Source organism: Chelonia mydas, chromosome 7, assembly GCF_015237465.2.
Source record: "Chelonia mydas isolate rCheMyd1 chromosome 7, rCheMyd1.pri.v2, whole genome shotgun sequence".
Taxonomy (NCBI): domain Eukaryota; kingdom Metazoa; phylum Chordata; order Testudines; family Cheloniidae; genus Chelonia; species Chelonia mydas.
Window position 1 is genome coordinate 3,443,609 of NC_057853.1, and position 22,363 is coordinate 3,465,971.

The 22,363-nt window shown below is 39.4% G+C and overlaps 1 protein-coding gene across 22 annotated transcripts in view; it reads right to left on the bottom strand.

Moving 5' to 3' along the window:
- Window positions 1-22,363, bottom strand: part of FHIT (fragile histidine triad diadenosine triphosphatase) — a 1,053,300-nt gene that overhangs the window by 735,581 nt on the left and 295,356 nt on the right. For 14 of the 22 annotated variants that reach the window (XM_043552281.1, XM_043552273.1, XM_043552278.1 and 11 more), the window contains one exon: window positions 8,019-8,299. The exons of the other annotated variants lie outside the window; for them this stretch is intronic. The gene's annotated coding sequence lies outside the window, so the exon portion shown is untranslated. The remainder of the gene's footprint in view (window positions 1-8,018; window positions 8,300-22,363) is intronic. 22 annotated transcript variants of the gene reach the window in all.

A 22,363-nucleotide genomic window follows, 5' to 3' on the forward strand; every position in this document is an offset into this window, starting at 1 on the left:
TATGTAGCATACTGTAGTCACGTTGTCTGATGTGACCTGAACATGTATGCAGCATATGAAAGGTAGAAACTTCTTGCAAGCTTCCTGTACTGCTCAGAGTTCAAGGAGGTTGAAACATACTCTGGATTCTTGAGTCACATGGTTCTTCAGGTATGCTCCTTAGTCCAGTAGGAAGAAGGCTGTAATTAGCTTCTTTGTGGGTTGAAGGGAAATGAAAGGTATCCCTACACACAAGCCTCCCTGTTTCTACAGGTAGAGCCATTGCTACCATTCAGTGGTAAGAGGGCTGGTAGTCAGAACCGGTGAATAACACATTGCTGGTGTAGGTAACTCAACACTATGGCTAGTGGACAGATTGGTGAGTAGTGCAACAACAGGTATGCACCTCTCCGGTCACCGGCTCCAAGAGTATCAGCAACTCCAGGTCAGCATAAACAGCAAGGTCCTCAAGGATGGTATAAGGTCTAGAGGATGGTGAGTGAGAAGGACTTCTGCCCATAGGAGAGCAGATGGTGCAGGCTCGGTTGGTTAAGAGTTGGTGCCGTCAAGTCCTTCTTCTTGTTGCATGGTGCCACCAGTGCAGTCGGTGATCGCTCTTCCTCTCCCTCACAGGTGCTGGTGTCAGGCCTGCCCCTTGTGGAGGCAGTAGCTTTCACGTGTACTAGACATGCCCTTGGTTCTTGATATCAATGGTGCAGACCCCACCTCCCACTACATTCCACATTTGGGATACTGAGGACCATTTTGAATTACTTTGGGCTACAGGCCCAGTTTTAGGGGAGAGATGGCGAGAGCCATCAGAAAGCCTACATGGTGCTCCCAAGAGTCTCCAAAGAGCGGAAGCAGAAGGAGGGCCCCTCCAGAAACCTTTGGCCACAAGGGGGCCGCTACCAAATAGCAACTCTGCTACGCTACCTGTCAGGTTACTGTACCACATGCTGAAGCAGAGCTTTTGCTAAATACTATTAGAGGCTATTAGTGTTTCTGATTAAAAAGTAAGACCAAAAAAAAAAACCCACTTAGGCTAAATATAAAGAACTCCTGTTTTATTTACAAGGTATTCACATGAAAATTTTCTAAAAAAATGTTTTTATATATAAATCTGTTCTTGGGTGCTTAAAGGACACCTCACAAGTCTGGTTTATGATTCGTCCCCTCCCTATATAATCCCTTTATATCTATAGCCAGCTCCCTACGGAGTGAAACTTTTGCACTTTCCACTCTTCACGGATGCCGAAAACTAATGAGAGCAAAATTAAGTTTCAATATTTAATTCCAGTATTTCTCATTCCTGTCAGTGCAAAGTCTGCCAGTAAATAAAGGGAACTAGATGTCTCAAGTTCTTGTCTACTCAATGAAATATCAGGAACACCTAAATATACAGAAAAAATGCCTGATTTTTTTACTACATATGCCAGAAATTAAGAATTATTCAGCTACACCAAGATACTACTCTTTTCTCGAATGAAACATTGAGAGAGGGAAAAAAATCTATGTATTTTGATTGAAAAAATCCTGTCTGACTGCCCACCTGTTCCAATCACTTATCCTTTGGCATTTGTATTTATAGCAATCCTGTATTCCATAGTATTCAGGATTATGGCTATGACTTAAACGGTATACTGGGAATTTTCATTCACAACTAGGATTACAGAATGCTTTATATATTACTTTTCCATTTGCTAACCAACATTATAGCAATTTATCTTATTACTTATCAGGTTTCCCACATATTGACAGTAATGGTGACAATTCCTCCCCCGTGATCTTTAAAACAAAAACTTTTGGGTTTTCATTTAATCTGGAATGAAAGGAACCATTATAGCTTGGGACATGTTCACCTACCTGAATCATTTACAGAGAGCATGCTAGTTAACAGTCTTCAGTGCCAGGAGAAAAAAAGGGTACTAATTGCTCTGAGAGAGAGAGAGAACCCTGCATCTCAGAAGACCAATGTGATACATATTGTCCTGGCTTAGTTTAAGAAATGGTGAGATCCAAGAGAGAGCGAAATGCAGGTTCAGAGTTTGGTACAAACAACTTAATTTAAGTTGAGGATCAGAATATTCTACTGAAACTCGTTCTCTAGTCATAACACTGTGATGCATCAGAGGAACACAAAGTTCAAGAGGAAATTGTCATTCATCCACTTAAGAGGCAGAGCCATCAACAGTTTAACTGAGAAGACAAATAAGTGCAATTGAAGACAGGATAACAGTTAGCAGCAGTGTGTGGGAGGACCCTGCAGTACCTGGTTGAAACTTACAGTGGAGGGATTTAAGGTCACCCTGGTTCTTTCCTGAGACCAGCAGAAGCATGTATTGTATTAGCTTTAAATAACTCAAACATTGGAATCTATTCCCATTAATGGCAGGAGCAAATTGATCCCAGTGACTTTGTTGTTGTTAGTAATAATAGTAAATAATAATATTTAGCACTTACATAGCTCTTTTAATCCATTAACTAATTAACATCTAATTTAGTTTGAGGACAAATATATTGCTGTCTTGAGGGAGGGGGAAATCAGACATCTAATGCAAAGCAAACATTTACAGATTTAGCTAGTGTGACAGGATCGGGTCAGATGGCTACAGGCGAGTAACAGAAGGCAGATATATTAGCCGCAGGTTAAGTAGGTCCCTTTTCCCTGGGTAAGATAACAGGGAAGGTTCCAGAACAATCAGGAACCTTCTGGAGACAATTAAAGCAGACAGGATGATCAGAACACCTGCAGCCAATCAAGAAGCTGCTAGAATCAATTAAGGCAGGCTAATCAGGGCACCTGGATTTAAAAAGGAGCTCACTTCAGTTTGTCGTGCACGTGTAAGGAGCTGGGCGCAAGAGACGCTAGGAGCTGAGAGTGAGAACGCATACTGTTGGAGGACTGAGGTGTACAAGCATTATCAGACACCAGGAGGAAGGTCCTATGGCGAGGATAAAGAAGGTGTTGGGAGGAGGCCATGGGGAAGTAGCCCAGGGAGTTGTAGCTGTCGCACAGCTGTTCCAGGAGGCACTCTAGACAGCTGCATTCCACAGGGCCCTGGGCTGGAACCCGGAGTAGAGGGTGGGCCCGGGTTCCCCACAAACCTCCCAACTCCTTGTCAGACACAGGAGGAGTAGACCTGGACTGTGGGTTCACAAAAACGGCCAAACTGAGGGCTGCTGTGAAGCTCCAAGGCAAGCAAATCTGCGAATAAGTGCAAGACCCACCAAGGTAGAGGAGGAACTTTGTCACACTAGATATTAAAATGTTTTAAAGGTATTTCCTAGGAGACTTTACTAAAAACAAAGAGAAAAGTTTGAAGGAACACTAACTGTAAAAAGGAAAGGAGTCCAAGTCATAGGAAATGTTAATATCATCAGTTTTCAAAACAAATACTATGGGTAACAACTGCCAAAAATTCAAATATATGTAAATTATTGTGACACGGGATTCTTTTTAATTTGTATTCTTACAATTCATGGAAAGTGAAAAATTAATTGGAAATAATATTTCCAAAATGGATTCCTCTCCAGCAATCTCTCCTGTATGTCAAAATTGTGCTTCATAGGTATAACAACAAAAATGATTAATGACCCCTGACATTAGAATTTAAAATGCCCTTCATGCAAATACACTGGTTCCTAGATTCTTTTGAAATACAATAGCAAGCAGGAATTAGAATTGCAAAAAAGCAAAAAGGAGCTACATGGAAACGACACAATGAAGTAGTTTCATTGTGATACTGAGAGAGGAATATGAAATGAATACAAGATAACACTGATATGAGAGTCTAGCCAGCCTTCTCCCCTAAAACTATCCATTCATTTAGATTGCTCTTCATTGCAAAAAAAGATCAAATTATATGATTTGATCTGCTCAGCCAGAGCTTTTAAATAGTAGAAAACAGTGATTAATTTTACACAGAAAACTAAAGGTTTATTCTTAAAGGGACAGGATCCATTCAAATTTGACCCATAATTTATTTTAAAAATAGCTTTTACAAAAGCTATGAACTATAGAAATATTTCCATGTTTTAAAAAATCCAGTGTACAACAAGGCCTTCTATTGTAGCACTGTGCTAGCTCATGACAACCTGAAAGCAAATGTGACTTGTATATTTCATTCTCCAAACTACAAGAGACATAAAAAACCCAATAAGACTGTGAGGAAAAAATAGAGTTTAAACTTTATTTCAGAAGCATCTGTTCCACTGTTAAGACAATTCAAAGTATTACTGATAGTAACAGTTGTACCTAAAGACCCTGTCAGAGATCAGGCACCTTTGGGTGGGGCATTGCACAAAGAGCAAGAGACAGTCCCTTTGGCAGGCAGCACGCACTCTAAGGTCCCAATGGGAATAATACGTTCATGTTTTAAGTGTTTGCAGGATCAGAGCCTACATTAAAACACTGGAATTTTAACCCATTCTCCTTTTACACATTTGGAGATCCCTATATAAACGGCTCATCTTCTAAAGGAGAAAAACTAGTTAAAACATAGGGAGATAAATCCATCTCTCAGATCTGAGCATTTGAAGTTGGTTGACATAATATACTGTACCACTGCACAACACACACAAAGCAGCTAAAAGGTTTGCTTTCTGAAAATATAAAGTAGCTCAAGCTAAAGAGAGACTCAGATCCATTTTTATAGTTTTAATTTATTTTGTTTACTGTCTAATGGTCACAATATCCTCTTAGATAGTTGAGCACAAAATGCCTTTCCTGCCAATTTGCTCCTTTCCCATTTATCAGACATTGATTTCTTTAACCTCCTTTATTTCTAATGGAGCACAAACCAGCATGGTTCTCATCCAACTAATTGTTTGTGTCCCCAGCATTATCAGTGACGTCAACGCAGCTCTGAGAATAGCTCTGGTAACTTGCACTTTCCGTGCTGTAGCAGACCCATCCCACAGAGCATCCATGAACAATGCAGACAGTGCCACTTTAATTTCAAGGAAACAAGGTGGAGAATTTTTGTATTTTTTTAAATAAAGATTTTCTGTGCAGGATACAGCAGAACTATATGGAGAAGGGGGAAAGTGGTCAGATAGCTAAACTATGGCTGCCTGATTCTCTGCATCAGCCTTGGACCAAGCTGCCCAAGGACTGGTCATGACCAGACTGCATCGTGTCTAACTATCTCCACCACCCCTTCCCCGCAATCTGCAGCATGCACGTGCAGGAAGACTAGCATGTAAGATGGCTCTGTTAGCTCCAGGCCCATTGGAGGTTCCCTCATGTTGTGCGGGACACTCCAGCTGAAAACTCCAGGCTCAATTCAGTCCTCTGTGTGCTATAGGCATAGTGCCAGGCAGCCAGAACAGGGCACTGGAAACATCCCTTCTGCAAGGGATGCGGGAGGGATAGCTCAGTGGTTTGAGCATTGGCCTGCAAAACCCAGGGTTGTGAGTTCAATCCTTGAGGGGGCCTTTTAGGGATCTGAGGCAAAAATTGGGGATTGGTCCTGCTTTGAGCAGGGGGTTGGACTCGATGATCTCCTGAGGTCCCTTCCAACCCCGATATTCTATAAGTCTATGAAAACATGGTTGGGGGGAATTTACTGCTTGTCCAATCACCACCCCCTCAGGGCAGATTTCTGCTCCGACCTAGGAGCAGCACACCCTTGAGCATAGCTGTCCCGCAGCCTTGACCCCAAGAACCCACCTCCAGTGGGTGGTAGCAGTGGGGCCTCACCTGCATCTGGGACCGCAGGTATAAAAGCAGCTGAGCCCCTGCTATGCCTCTCCTCCTGAGATTTGGCCCTAGCGTGGGATTACACTGTGCATGATGTGAAGGAAGCGTGTGGCCCAGTAACATCCAACATTATGGATCAAAAATTATTTATAATTACAAAAAACAACTTAGCCAACACCTTAACTTGCTTTGCTAGCCTGTCCTTTCGATTCTCCCTAAGAGGTACAAGCAAAGTTAAGGGGCCTGAGTCTCACACCTCACACTGTCCTGGCAATCTACAGGAGCCTTACAGCAACCGTAATGAAATTTAAACCCAATGTAAATCCCCTTTGCATGGCCAGAATGGAGAAGAAGGGCCTTTGGGAAATAATTAAATGTTTAATTAAAGGGATACGTTGGGGAATTACAAATATTTGTTATGCTTTATTCCAACACAAACAAAAAGAGAAAAGAAACTGCTGTGAAGCAATAGGGAGGGGAAGAAAGATGTGCCCCCAGGCTGAGATTACACAGATACCAAATTTTAGCCCAAAGCAAACTAAAAAGCGAAGATATAAATCCTCATAAAAGAGACTGATAATGGGAACAACACATGACCCTTAAACTTTAGCATCAGACGTGGAACTGTATATTGTTTAAGACAACTCTAAGCAATCTTCTTAGTGTTTGCCTCTGTGGATGCTGCCTATTGTAGAGGCAGAGATATGTTTTTCCCTTACATAGCAGGATGATGTGAACTCTGAAGTTCAAAAACAGACCCTGGCCCTGGGAAGAGACTCCCTGGAAAACTGTAAAAGGGGCCCCATAGTAAGCCTGGTCAAAAAACACTGAGTGAGCTACAGTCAAACAAAACTCTGAGGGGAAAACATTGAAAGATATAAGGTTTGTGAGAATGTTGCTTGTAAATGGGAAAAAAACAGGAAATCTTTAAATGGCTCTTTGTGAAATACTTCTGTAAGGCAAGATTAGAAGAAGTCACAGAACACTGGTCATCTGCTAATCAAAGGCCTTCAAAATGTCTCTTGGCTTCCCAGTTGTGGTCTAGGGTGTGCGTAGGGGGGGGGGGGAATATGGAGGGTGTGTGGTGTAGGGGGTTGTACAAAAGTATGTTTGAAGAACAGAGCTAAATAAAAGCAGAGTCAATATTGAAGACTATCTGAACATTGAAGCTGGGGGGAAAAATTGCCAAGCAGAGACACCACCAGTATTCTACTTTAGTAAGGGAAACAATGGCAGAGAGGCTTTTCGAAGAGGATGGTTCTGACTTAAATTCGCAAAGTTTTCATATGCAAGTATTTCTTTTTTGGTGCAGCTTTATTTTACTGAACATTTGGCATGCATCGTGAACGAAGCCGAGTCTACCATCCGTAGATGAGACTACATTGGAATCTGTGTTGTGTCTAGAGGTATCAGTTAACATGGGAGGTGGTAAAGACCAATAACTTGTAATAAAACCTAAAGATCACAAGGCTGGGTCTTCCAACATTATGCCTGGACTAAAACCATAACCAGAAACATGGTGTTTGCGGCAAAATCTTTTCAGGACTGGGCTTGGAAGCCCTTAGGAGCTGACTACAGCAACCACAATTAAGGGATGAATTCTCCTCTCCGATATAGATGTGTGTGAAGGGGGTGCTGTTAGCTCCCTTAGACACTGGCTTCCTAAGGAATGGCTCTGATACCCATGATTGTCTTCATGCAGTGAAAGACCAGGAAGTCTCTGTCCTACCATGCCCCCCACTCCACACCAGAGTTAAGAGGAGCAGGAGCCAGCTGTATCAGTAGAGGGCTCTCATGTGCAGGATCAGTTCTCCACTGGCCACTTTTGACATGTTTCCATTCACTTGTGGCCATTAATGTGGACGTCATGAAACTGGTGAGCCTGGCCCCACGGTTGTGATTCTCCAAAGGAGAATGAGTGAGTAAGGTGCCCAGCCCCCAAGAGCAGTCTCATTCCAATGGGAATAGCTCCCTTAAAAATTCCAGCCTAAAAAGCTACAATTCTGCCTGGGCAGGTACCTAATTTGGCTCATAAATAGGGAGTAACATGGCTAAATTAATTACTTCTACAGGTACCTGTAAGGATTGTAATAACCACCACACTATATCATAGTGCCCACAAAAGGGGCAGAAATTAGAGTGTGCGAACCTTAATTCTGAATGTCCTGACTCCTGTGGGTTTCAGACAGAACCTGAAGTCGGTGGAGCGATGTCAATATACACCAGCTGAGGATCCAGCCCTGTAGATCTTGGAAATTACAATCCTGTCAAAGTCTCCCATTTCTGAGTAAGACAATCAATAAGATAACACAGGCCCTCTTCCAAAGACACTTACCCATCAACAATATTCTGGAAATCTCTCAGGTAGAGTCCAGTCCTGGTAATGGAACAGAGGGCATCAGCAGAGTTGATGGATGACCTGCTATCCACAGATTCAGGCAGGATGCCTACACAGCCTCCAGGATCGGTCTGTGGCATTTGATATTATTTACCATGGCATACTATTGTCTCTTCTCTGAGACACAGGAGAGGTTGGCCAGAATGTTCTGAAACGTCTCCAGTCCTTAATTTCAGGAGCTCTCAGAGTGTGGAGATGGGCACCTGCTCCTCTTCTTACTAAATGATCAGAAAGAATGGTCAACTTGTCACTGGTGGCTATGAGTGTGAAGGCATCGCAGTGCTCAGTATTGTAATTGCATGTGCGACCTCCCATAACTTCCTAAGGAAAATAGGCATTTCTTACTATATTGTCATATCACCAAGGCAATAAGGCACGGCACCAACGACACAAAGTGTGGAAGTTATAGCAGGGGTAATACTAATCTACATACTTTCATTTTTATCTTGCTTTGAAAAGGGACTCAATTCTCCTTCTAAGCCTGCTCAACTATTTTTACACATAAGTGCACTGTTAAAGAACATTAAGTTTAATGAACTGGAGCATTTCACTTTGAAATGCTTTCAGTCATCTGATTGGTGGGCAGTACATAGAGTCTTTTTGTTTATACATTGGCTGCAGCCAATCACTGTATAAATGCCATGGCCACAGTATGGTGAATAGCATGCAGTTCTTCCCTAGTCTATGCTCTGCTCGCTGTCCCCATGACATAGCAGACCAACAGACCAGACATTCAACACCTCCTGTTATGTCACTACTCTTATTTGCTCATTTTTTACCTTTTCTCTTTGTTAATTTTTACACCCAATTAAAAATCTTTTTAGCCTTTCAAAACCTAATATTTCTTTCTGTTACTGCACTAATATGGCTATGGAACTCTCTTGGGTACATTAAATCACTGATTACCTGCAAGGTGTGTCTACTCTACTGAATTGTGTTAGAGTTTAGTCACTGAGCCCCAGTTACACCACTTTTTTGCTAATACTTTTGTTTCTTTTGCTCAAAGCTAATATTTCTTTTGGTCAATATAAATCTTTTCAGTTGTTTTATTTTTGCTGTCACTCAACAAGGTATTATCTTGCTGAGTCAAGATCTTAATTTATCCATGATATTCCAGGCTTGTCCTCAGAGCAGTTACCCTCTTAAAGCATCACTATTAATCTTCCTCTTGACCCTCCCAGTTTTTATAACATAAATCTGTCTCCCAGGTGTTAACTTACATAAAGTAATATGTCCTGCTTCATTAAATGCTATCTGCCGGGGAGGTGGCACTTCTCACAAACTTTCTTATGCTGCTTGCTGTACGGAACTGCATCCCTTCAGCTGAAGTCATGCTGTGGGGCCAATGAGCCCAAATCCCCGGCTAGTATTTCCCATAGGTTCAAAGTAGTATTTAATGTGACATCACGCGACTGTCTCACTTCGACTTTCAGGTTCCTGACTGAGAAGAGAGCATTGAGCACACTGTGTGTGTCTCAGTTGAAAGGTAGCTACAATGTATGATGGGAACTTAAATCTTGTAATCTGTGTGTGAAGTGCTAGCCTGTCTTTCCTTGGAGCGTGAAGGACTCATTGCCACGCTCAGTCTTTCAGGCCCTTCTTCCAGGGTGCCTTTGTATTAATTCAGACAAAACTCATGATCAGGGCAGGCTGTCTGCACCTAGAGACCTTTTACTCCACTCCCCTCTCAGCTAGTCCCAGGATCCAACCTCCCTCCTTCAGCCCCCTTCACCCGAGCCCCCTCTGGCCTTTTAGTGAGTCAACGCCAGAGCCCTGCCCAGCTGGATCTGATAAATGAGCAGGGCTAGTTTGCCCCAGCCCGGTAGCCCTTAGAGGGGCAGTCCACCCTGTTAGGTTGTATTTACAGTCAGTCACTATTAATGATCTAAAATAGAGCAGATGTTCCATTTTCTAGGAATATGTACCAACTAAACACTACGGTACTACTTCATAGTACTATATTAAAGACAGACATTTAGTAAATGAAAAGAAATTCATGATTTATCATCATCATCTATGATGGTATAAGTTTCCTTTTTTAAAGAATGAGAATATTTGGTTTGGACTAGGTTACCGGTAATAATATATATCATGAAATAAGTACAGAAGAAAAAGTACAGAAGCTTTCTGATTGGAAAATAAATTCAAAATAAATGCATGAATTGAACAGTTTGTGCACACAATTAAACAAACACTATACAAACATGCATGTATGCACACACATACCTTCAAATAACTTTTCCTTTAACTATTTGTCAATCTATTGATATCCATGTTTTTTGCATTCACCCACACCACAGTATGTGAGGTTAGTTAACCAGGTCAGTGGAACATCTGTATTTTAGATCTATTTGATGCACTCATTCCCCATCCCCCATCACCCCGTATTAGTTTTATTTTTTAATGATTTTCGATAAAAAATTTTTTTTTTTACAACAGAGTACAAAATGTGAATACCTATGAGGTAAAATCTGAATACAACCAGACAATGGTAGTAGTTAAACAGCTAGCACTAATATATTCTAATTTTTCTCTTCTTCCTTCTTTTTTTTCAAGAAAGTAAGATTACAAACCTATCTTTCCATGCATCTTTTTATTCGCCATTTAAGCGACCTCAAAGCACATTGGACCCAAGAATCCTTCCTTACTATTCAGAAAAGACTGTACACATTTAAATCAGTGTTACTGATCTCTGTTTCTCTGAATATATATTACAAGAGAAATACCTAAAGGCCTGACCCAAAGTGGATACTGATTGGGATAGCTTCACTGTAATCAACTGAGCTACACTGATTTACAAAAGCTGAGGATCTGATCTTAAAGCATTTGTCTTGTTTTTATCTTCCTCTTTTCCTAATCTGGTGAATTAATGTCACAATGACAAGGATCTCCCCGCTCTGAAACACCATGCGCTATGTGAAAAAGAGAATCCTTTTATGTTTCTATCTGAATTTATGTTTCCTATGTAGATGCTACCTTTCCGGCTTCGTAATATTTAAATACCAGCATCTTGAACCTTTCATCAGTAGCTTCAAACCCAGATGAATTTCCAGAACTGTCAGTCTCCTGCAATGAGTGCTTGGCTCAAATACAAACAACATTATTGTAAGCATACAGAACTGATTTTTGGCTGTCTTTTCCCACATCTACTCATTTAATTAACTAATTATCTCTAATTTTGGGGGGAAATGACTATCATCATAGCAAATAATAATAGAGATAATGTACAGCCTTGTCTGGTTCCCTTATGCAGATGAATTTTTTTCATAGATAAAGCCATCAAGTCTAGCTCTTCTACAAAGCCTCAATTCATGTAAGTAGCCCATCTCCCTTTCCCTCCCCCCAAATTTCTCATCTCCTGCACTCCCATTCAACCCTATCAAACACCTTTTCCAAGTCTAACAAGAGCAGAATTTTATTCTTTCCGAATACACTATTTTCAATGCTCCTCCAACATCTGCTAATTCTCCATCCTTAATAAACCTGTTTAGTCCCTATACCTGGAGTTAGCTAAAAGATTAAACAATGTTACCTATCTCCTTAACCAGAATCCCAAAAGAAAAGTTGGCCTGCGCAAGTTATGTTAAGACATCTATTTAACCAGTAATGATGTTTCATTCATTTATGCTGGAAAATCTTCACCATCAAAAAATAAATTAAAAGCATCAATTAGGGGTCTAGAGAGCAGACTTAAATGCTTTGAAGATTCAGTGTGAACTCCAGAAGTTTCTTATCGTAGCTAGAATTTGTTTTAATAATGCTCTCTCATTTCCATTAACATTTGGAGCTTTATTTCATTTTATTTCCATAGTCCTGCACAATTGTAATGTTTGAGATTCTCCAAATTTTGTAAATGTCTGTATTACCCTGAAAGTTTCACATTGCTCTTTGGAATTTCTAAATTTTATTAGCAAAATTGGAGGGATTTGACTATAGTCCATTTGCATCTTTAGCTTTTTTGCCAATCACTCTTTACCATTTCCTGTTCTGTTTGATTGGTATATTTTAGGGTGCCCTCTACTTTTTCATTTTAGAGAATATTTAGTTTACCCATGTGCTAATAAATTGCTTAAAATTATTTACAGAATGTATCTTCTTATACCTTTGATCTAAAATAATAATTTCACTACCACTCCGAATAAGAGCAATGCAGAAGCACGACCAGAAACATGTACTCTTTTTGGGGCCAACTTTAAGCATTCACCAAAGAAAGTTTTTCCATTAGCCTCTGGTGAGCAAATTGGGCTTTTTTTTCCTAGTCCTGTTAATATATTTTGATAAATCACTAGATAAATTAGTATCTGCTTATTGTGGGCTTTGGATTATACCCTATATATGGTATCCTACATTTGTACACATTTTCTCCTGTTATTGTATTTAATCTTTTTTTCATTTTCCTTGTGTTACTGAATCTGACTCTGCAAAGCATTATTCCTTTATTATATCTCCTGGTGTAAATTGTTTTACAGCATTTCATAAGTAGTATATTGCACACAAATTCTATTTATTGTACAAAAACACACTGCACGATGTACTTCATTGCCTTGGTGGATGTTTAATGAGGATATTTAAGTGCTGATTTTGTTTCCCATTTAATCTAAATTAATAGTGCTTTGCACAAAACATATTTGCATCACTGCTAAAATATATTTTGAGAAAAATCTATCTATTTCTTATCTAACAGATGGCTGTGTATATAGCCAACTAAGTCCAGGTCCTTACTGGGGGATTCTTTTGTACACATTCAGTTTGATTTCAAAAATAAAATATAGTTCGAAGTAAAAAAAAAAAAGCAAAGTTAGTCGTTGTTTTTAGCTATTACACATTAGCAACTTTCGGCTGTAGTAATTCAACGTAATTATCATTCCACCTCCCATTAATAACCTCCCAGAGTCAGAAAATAATAAACGTCCATCAGGCCAGGTCATTCTTCATTCTCTGAAGTGAGATCTACACTTCAGCAGGTATAGCTCAGGAGCAATTTTTGGTCGGGAAAGAGGAAAGTGGAAGGCAGCATAAACCCACAGCATGTAATACACCTTACTTCTGTAATCCCTTGCTCTTTGTAAAGGGAAGATGTTTCCTTTTATGATAAAAAGTTATTGCAATTTGCTTTAATAGGTCTTTTGGTGCTACAAGATTCCTGGTGATAATATATAGTTTGTTTTTTTGAAACCTACACTCTTGGGAGACTGTATCTGTTAAAAATTTAGATTATGTGTCTCTTGAATAATAAATTGTAATCACCTGGAAAACCCCTAATTAGTTTTGTTTGTTTAAGGTCTAAAAGAAAGGGGGGGGGGAAGTGCAACATAAAATATCCACCAATTTAAATGGGAGCTGCCTTAGCTAGAACACAAGCCAAGACAGTTACAGTGTTAATAATTCAATGTTGGTAGAAAACTGTACTATTATGACTGATTTATACAGACTGAAGTAGGCATATGTTATGCTACAGGTGGATGTGAGGTCACAAAAAACCACTTTACAGTTTTCTCAGAAGTACAGAGTCAAAAAGGTCATCTGTGGTAAAGGATCTTTTGGATTAGTCTTTTAAATCAATGCATGAATTAAAGGCAATTTACATATAAATGGGCTAATACTCTGGCTTTGAAATTAAATGAATTTTTAAAAGACTTAAGAAACCGCAGAAAAGGTCAGTGAGGTATTAAGTGTACATAATGTGATTTTTTTAGAAATTGCTTGTCTTGGAAACTATATGTTTCTGGTTAATGTTGTTGGTTTATTAATATTTTGTATTCATAATCAGTTCTGTCTAAAAATATACTGCTAGCTATGAGTAAGCAGATGTAGAAAAGCAATCCCACATGACAGGAATATCAGATCTGAGGAAACAGGGAGGAGATATTCTGACTACAAACATGTTTAAAAATTGACCTTTGTTCACTATGTTGCTAAACAGTAGCATCGAATATACTAATATCGCATTGAACCAAATGCCATCTTAGGTCTGCTTTGACATTTATTTTTGGTTCTGAGGAGCCATAAGAAAAATCATTGCCGGCAACTAATGGGGCCTGTTTGTCTCCTCATTTATGCTCATATAAATCAAAAGTGTGCCCATTAACATCTATGGCCCAGATCCTGCACTGTGATCTGTGTAGGTGCGACAGTCCTGTTACAGCAGCCTACACGGGTCACAATGTAGGATCATGACTATGGAGAAGCAACAACCTAACAGCCATGTGAAGAATGACTCATACCCACTGCCTATGGAAAAGCACCAGTGTAAAAGCAAGGAATTGGGGGGGGGGGGAAATCACAATCATACAGTAAGTTTATTGTGTATGTTTTTTTGTTGGATTTTTTTTAATATATTTTAAAATTCCCTGAATAAAACAAAGTTATCCAACAAGGACATTTTTTCTCAGATGTTTATTTCTTTTGCAGAGCAGAGAATGCCTTGATGCTATCACCTTTTCCATTGGCAGGTGGCTCCTGACATCTAAACAGAACCTTCAGCAAGTTCGCTGATGACACTAAGATGGGGGAGCAGTAGATATGCTGGAGGGGAGGGATAGGGTCCAGAGTGACCTAGACAAATTGGAGGATTGGGCCAAAAGAAATATGATGAGGTTCAACAAGGACAAGTGCAGAGTCCTGCACTTAGGACAGAAAAATCCCATGCACCGCTATAGACTAGGGACTGATTGGCTAAGCGGCAGTTCTGCAGAAAAGGACCTGGGGATTACAGTGGACGAGAAGCTGGATATGAGTCAGCAGTGTGCCCTTGTTGCCAAGAAGGCCAATGGCATATTAGACTGCATTAATAGGAGTATTACCAGCAGTTCGAGGGAAGTGATTATTCCCCTCTATTTAGTACTTGTGAGGCCACATCTGGAGTATTGCATCCAGTTTTGGGCTCCCCACTACAGAAAGGATGTGGACAAATTGGAGAGTCCAGTGGAGGACAACGAAAGTGATTAGGGAGCTGGGGTACGTGACTTATGAGGAGAGGCTGAGGGAACTGGGCTTATTTAGTCTGCAGAAGAGAAGAGTGAGTGGGGATTTGATAGCAGCCTTCAACTACCTGAAGGGGGGGTCCAAAGAGGGGAGAGCGTGGCTGTTCTCAGTGGTGGCAGATGACAGAACAAGGAGCAATGATCACAAGTTGCAGTGGGGGAGGTCTAGGTTGGATATTAGGAAAAACTATTTCACAAGGAGGCTGGTAAAGCACTGGAATGGGTTACCTAGGAAGGTGGTGAAATCTCCATCCTTAGAGGTTTTTAAGGCCCGGCTCAACAAAGCCCTGGCTGGGATGATTTAGTAGGTGTTGGTCCTGCTTTGAGCAGGGGGTTGGACTAGATGACCTCCTGAGGTCTCATCCAACCCTAAATCTTCTATGATTCTCACCAGCTGGTGCTCTGCTAGGGGGCCCTTCACTTGGCAGAGGTAGGGAATAATGGAGATAAGCGGTCCAACATGGTGCACTGAAGGTTTATTCCATCCTTCCATTCCTGACCCCTTTTCAGAGAACACACCCATAAAGTTAAGTTATTACGTAGCACTTGGTCCTCTCCTATTGGACAAGGATATATTGTATGAGCATCTTAATAAAGTTAAGAACAACTGGGTATCAGCTCATTTCTCTACTTCTCTGCTGAAGCACGTTTGTTCATTCTTCTCACACAACATCTACCTCCCCATGGCTTTATGTAGCAAATGAACCATTGCCTAATAACCAGGGCTGTCAGACAATTAAAAAAATTATTCGCAATTAATCACACAATTAATCACTCTGTTAAACAATAGAATACCATTTATTTATTTTTGGATGTTTTCTACATTTTCAAATATAATGATTTCAATTACAACACAGAATACAATGTGTACAGTGCTCCTTCATATTTTTTTTCTTACAAATATTTGCACTCTAAAAAAACAAAATAGTATTTTTCAATTCACCTAATACAAGTATTGTAGTGCAATCTCGTTATCATGAAAAGTTAAACTTATGAATGTAGAATTATGTACCAAAAAACCTGCATTCAAAAATAAAACTTTAGAGCCTACAAGTCCACTCCTGCTTCCATGCTGATGATGCTAGTTAAAATAATAATGCATTAATTACATTTTTGACTGATCTCCTTGGGGGAGAACTGTATATCTCCTGTTCTGTTTTACCCATTTTCTGCCATATATTTCATGTTATAGCAATCTTGGATGTTGACCCAGCACATGTTGTTCGTTTTAAGAACACTTTCACTACAGATTTAACAAAATGCAAAGAAGGTACCATGTGAGATTTCTAGAGATAGCTACAGTAGACGGCCCAAGCCTTAAGAATCTGAAGTGCCTTCCAAAATCTGAGAGGGATGAGGTGTGGAGCATGCTTTCAGGAGTCTTAAAAGAGGAACACTGATGTGGAAACTACATAACCCGAACCACCAAAAAAGAAAATCAATCCTCTGCTGGTGGCCTCTGACTCAGATGATGAAAATGAACATGTATTGGTCAACACTGCTTTGGATTGTTATCGAGCAGAACCCATTATCAGCATGCGTGCATGTCCTCTGGAATGGTGGCTGAAGCATGAAGGGGCATATGAATGTTTAACTTATCTGGCACATAAATACCTTGCAATGCCGGCTACAGAAGTGCCATGCAAATAACTTCTCTCTCTTTCAGATGACATTGTAAATAAGTAACTGGCAGCATTATCTCCCATAAATGTAAACAAACTTGTTTGTCTTAGCAATTGGCTGAACAAGAAGTAGGACTGAGTGGACTTGTAGGCTCTCAAGTTTTACATTGTTTTGTTATGGAGTGTTGTTATGTAACTAAAAAAATAATCTACATTTGTAAATTGCACTTTCATGATCAAGAGATTGCACTACAGTATTTGTATGAGGAGAACTGAAAAATACTATTCCTTTTATTATTTTTACATTGCAAATATTTGTAATAAAAATATAAAGTGAGCACTGTGCATTTTGTACTGTGTTGTAATTGAAATCAATATATTTGAAAATGTAGAAAAACATTCAAAAATATTTAATAAATTTCAATTGCTATTCTAGTGTTTAACAGTGTGATTAAAACTGTGATTAATCACAATTAATTTTTTTAATCACAATTAATGTTTTCAGTTAATCACGTGAGTTAACTGTGATGAATCGACAGCCCTAGTAATAGCCCAAGGGCTCAATCCTGAAGCCACTTTGATAGCTGAACTTCCAATCTGCCTGCACTGCCCACGTCCATGCAATCAACCTGAGGTTCTCTCAGTGCTGGGATATCCAACTTAAATTTCACTGGTGAATTTCCAAAGCAGGGGCTGATCATTCCAAAATGAGATGAAATTGTATCCATTCTCCAGGAAACTGTTAGCACAAAGCAGGGCACTGGCATTTTCCAAGCCAGAAGAGAGGCTTAAATAGCCACTTTAAGATACATCAATTCACTGAACAAAATAAGAACTAAACTATTTAACCCAAGGATCCACTGGCAGAAAATCAACAGTGGGGGCACTGTTCTATGAAGCATGTTGAGAATAACTTATGGAAATATCTTATAGCATTTAATAAGTACAAACCCAGTATGTTTCTATAGATATGTTTTTAGACTAATTTCTACAGAACGCTCTCATTTATATTAGAAATTGATAACTTTTCTATATCTTTTTAAAATTGCACTACACAATTCTATGGAGAGAATCGAATTATCTAGTAAGTTGTGTAGGATAGTTAAAAACCTACAGAAAGATTATTTTTGATTAAATTTCACACCATTTTTTTAAATCAGGAAATGAACACATGAATAACTCTCCAAAAATGGAAACCTTTCTAATTCAATTATTTTAAAAAGGAAAAACTGAATTTACGTAGTAATCGTTAAACCACTCCCCCTTCCCTTAGGGCAAGGTAACAGACATGAACTGGGGCTTGTGGATGAGCGCTACAGAGCATATTAAAAAAAGCAAGCTTTACAGTATGTATTGTCATAAAGATACATAGTCAAAGCTATATAGTATATATTCACAAATAGATACATATGTGGTGTAAAGGTAAACTGTTATGGAAATGGACATCTAACATTAAAGAAAGGTGAACCAAAGAATAGTTTTACTGTTAATAGCTGATATATATGGACCACACACATGCTTCAAGACAGGCACGTGTATAGGTACCTTGTAGAATCAGGGCCAAGACACTTACATAATCCAACATAAATCATGCAGGGTATCACAAACCACTTTAGTAGAATCTAATAATTTTTTAGCTTTATGGCACCAAGCTTCTTCAGGCCCCGGATGCCCTGATCTGGGACAAAAAGATAGAAATATCTAGAAAATATTTATTTTATTAAAAGATAGTTAAGGGATTCACAATGGAACATTCTCTGGCAATAATCTGAAAAATGCTTCCGAGAATACTACAAAAGGACTTGATGGGAAGGGAGCTATAGACATAAATTTACTTTTATTTAGGCAAACTTTGGCTACTGTAAATGTAATACAGTGAGGCTTGGGCTACATTTAAAAATTTGGTTGACATAGCGATGTGGGTCAGGGGTGTGAAAGAAAAAGATCCTACTCGACGGGCATAGCTACGCCGACCTACCTAACCTCCAGTGTAGACGAAGCTATGTCAACATAGCTACCATTATTTGGGGAGATGATGTTCCTACACAGATGGAAAAACCCCTTCCATCAGTATAGAATACATCTACATTGCAGGGCTATGGCAGCATAGCTATGCTGGTGTCATCTCTATAGTGTAGACATACTCAGAGAGCTACTTTATAAGATGAAGAACTAGTTGGGATCTCAAATATAGGAGGCAATTTGGATGGCGGGGGGAGGGATTGGTGTACAGGAAAAAGCAAAACAGATTTTGTTCAGTTCCTACAGCACATTCGTTACCTAGAGGTCTGAATCCCTAAAATGGGTTTAAGGATTCAAAAGAACAGATGGGGTCAGTCAGTAACTGCAAAGTAGGAAAGAAAGAAAGAAAATTCAGAATGGCCTGGCTAGACCAGACCAAGCACCATATTGTATGTATACTAAAACACTGCCCTTATTACCCTTAACAATATATTATCCTAAGTATGAAATAATAAATTCAACAGAGAAATGTGAGAATTAGGCTAGTAACAGGAAGGAGAGAAAGAATACCGTGTCAGGCCAAAATTTTCAATGTGGGTACCTAAAATTAAATAAATAAAGATGGCCACATTTTCAGAGGAACCAAGCAACCTCAACATGACTTGCAAATGTCCAGCAACTCGAAAATCACCCCACTTCTTTAATTGCCTGGGGAATTAGGTGACTAACTTTAGGAGCATAAGTTTGAAAAAATTTCCTTGAATGGTCATATGTTTCAAGAGAAGACTTCAGGGAGTGGTGGATAAAATATTAAATCCTTTGGCACTAAGCATTAAAAATTATTTTAAAAAAATCAAACAATTCTAGGATGCACAAATAGGAATATAAAATATACAGTAAATCACAGGAGCACTATACAGTGCTGTGTATGAGAGATTTACAAGGAGAACATTTAGAATAATGTGCACAGTTCTGACCACCACTTTATGAAAAGGGCAGCACAGAAATGGAGAAGACAAAAGAGAGGTCAGCCAGAATCATGCAGATACTGGAGGATTTGGGATATTCAAAAAGGTTAGAGAAACTAGGTCTGTTCTTTGGAAAAGAAATTAACAGGGGATCACACCAAGGCACACAGAATTCTGAAGGGGAAAAAAAAAGATACACCCTACAGGGTTATAGGAGCTCATGTCAAATATAAGAACAAAGGGCATGAACTTAAGCCATGGAAAGGTCATCCACTAAAAGAATTTAGGAAGAAATCCTTTACACATAGAATAGCTACAATAGAAAATAAACCACCTAACGCAGCCTTTGGAACAACTGATATAAACTTTAAAAAGGCGACAGGCACCTGGAGGACAGAATTATTGTGCAGAGAGGACCAGCCTTTTGGAAAATGGGCTTTGTGAGGTTGTTTTTTGTTTTTTTTTAAAGTAACCTGTGTTATTTTCCTATGTACTGTCTGCTACATCAGGTAATATGTGGCTAGTGTAATGCGAATAAACGACATCTGATGCCAAACTAACATGAAGGATCTAATAGCGAGACCCCAATATTTCAAACAAGGGCTTTAGAGATTCTACCCCCTCACGTTCATGTCTATTTTTGATACTTACTGGTTTCAGTGGGACAGGGAACACCACAACAAACTTTGTTCTCACTACGTGAGATCCTTTCTTTACTAAACTTTTTCCAGTCTCAGAGTAAGTTTTGGTTTATTAGGTTGAGATTTTTTAAGGAAAGGCTATTATCCAATACGGTTGCCAATCTCAAATATATGTAATTTTTATGCATACTTATATAACGAGCCTTATCGAGAATTATCAGGAAGGTTTGAACTCCAAACATTCAACTCTAGAGCACAGACATCTACTGCTTGAGCTAAATGACTAATTCCATTAGCTGGCAACAGGAGGCTGTTACTGTATTTTTGGATTAGCCACTGCGGATGGACGCAGACTGCATTTTTCAAGCATGTTACACTCTCAGTCTTTCAACAGGTAAGGCCACAGTGTGACCTAGATAGTGTGGAGGTGCATGGGCATAAGGAGAAATATATCATGGGAAAGGAAGCATGTTCCATAGACGCACCAGATCCCACCATCACATAGGTGGGAAGAGAGATGGAAGACGTTGGGAACAGATCTGTGTACCAGCCCGCACAGTGGCACTGGCACGACATATACTGCAGCAGCAGGTACAGATCCGGCACATTTACTTCCTCTCCTTCCTTCTCTGAGCCACAAGTAAAGCTGGTTGGGAATGCCAGTTCATCTGCACTGGAATGGTTTGTGGGGAAGGGTTGGTTTCAAGGCGTCTCACACTTTGGAACTATTTGGGGAAGAAGTTTGAAATAGTTGATATCTCCTGTCTTGTCACCTTCAAAATGAAAAGTTTTGTTTTCAGTTTGAAACATCTTTTGGTTTAAAATTTTATTACTTAATATTAAAAAAAGGTTAAATAATAAAAAAAAACAATTCAGAATCAACACGGGATATTTCAGTTAACTGCATCAGAAAAACAATTTGGATTACTGACCTGCAGAAATTTGAGACTGGCTTTTTTTCTCAATTCAGGACACGAAAAAAAAACTGAAATCTCAAACTCTTGAGGGATGGGAAAATGGTTTCCCACACAGCTTTAGACACAATTTCCCTCTAAAGCTACTACTGGGGAAGCACAACTTGCTGCGCCTTTCTGTGGGTTCATGACAAAGCCTTAATGAGGTCCCTAATAGCTAGTGCAATTTTATTTATAATTTGAAATGTCTTTGAGAGTGACAATGTGGGTGAAGTAATATCTTTTACTGGACCAACTTCTGCTGGTAAGAGAGAAGCTTCTGAGCTACACAGAGGTCGTCTTCAGGTCTTCTAGAGCACTGTGTAGCTTGAAAGTTTGTCTCTCTATTATTCTGGGACCAAACACAGCTACAACAATGTAAGAACTTGTGTTATTCTTCACTCTTTTTACCTGTTAGCTAATAAAAGTCAAAGTCATAGCTAACCTCCACCTTAAAATACCATTTTATATAGGTTAGTTGAAGTATCATAAAACCATAATGGAAAGAACAGCAAGCCAAATCACCTGTCGCTCAACAAGGCAAGACTACTATTCAAGGCAACAAGATTTTCCACGACTCAGAAGTATGCTGTAATTCAGCATTTGACTTGGAATACCTTATTGAAATCTGAAAGACAAGGTAGGTGAAGGAATATCTTTTATTGGACCAACTTCTGTTGGTGTAAGGGACAAGCTTTCAAGTGTCAGAGTTCTTCTTCAGGTCTCTGGAAAATACCCAGAGTGTCTGAGCCAAATACAGTTTGGGACAGATTGTTAAGCATTTGATGCACTAGATGCTATATGATCAATATCTCTCTTCCAAACACTTTTTAAGATCCGGCATCCTCCACATGCCTATCAACATGTGGTGTACCTCATACAGCACATCCATTTCCCCAACAAAAACTATGTGGGTGAAATCAATTATGCTGTCCAATGAACTCACACAGAAAAACGATAGACAAAGACACCGTAACACTCATAGGCAAAAACTTTTCACAAAGCAATCACTCCATATCTGACTTCTCAGCCCTCATTCTCAAAAGGAAATCTGCACAATATCTTCAAAAGATGAGCCTGGGAGTTTAAATTCATAACTCTGCTAGACACTGAAAACCACAGACTAAACGTATACATTGGTTTTATGGCTCAT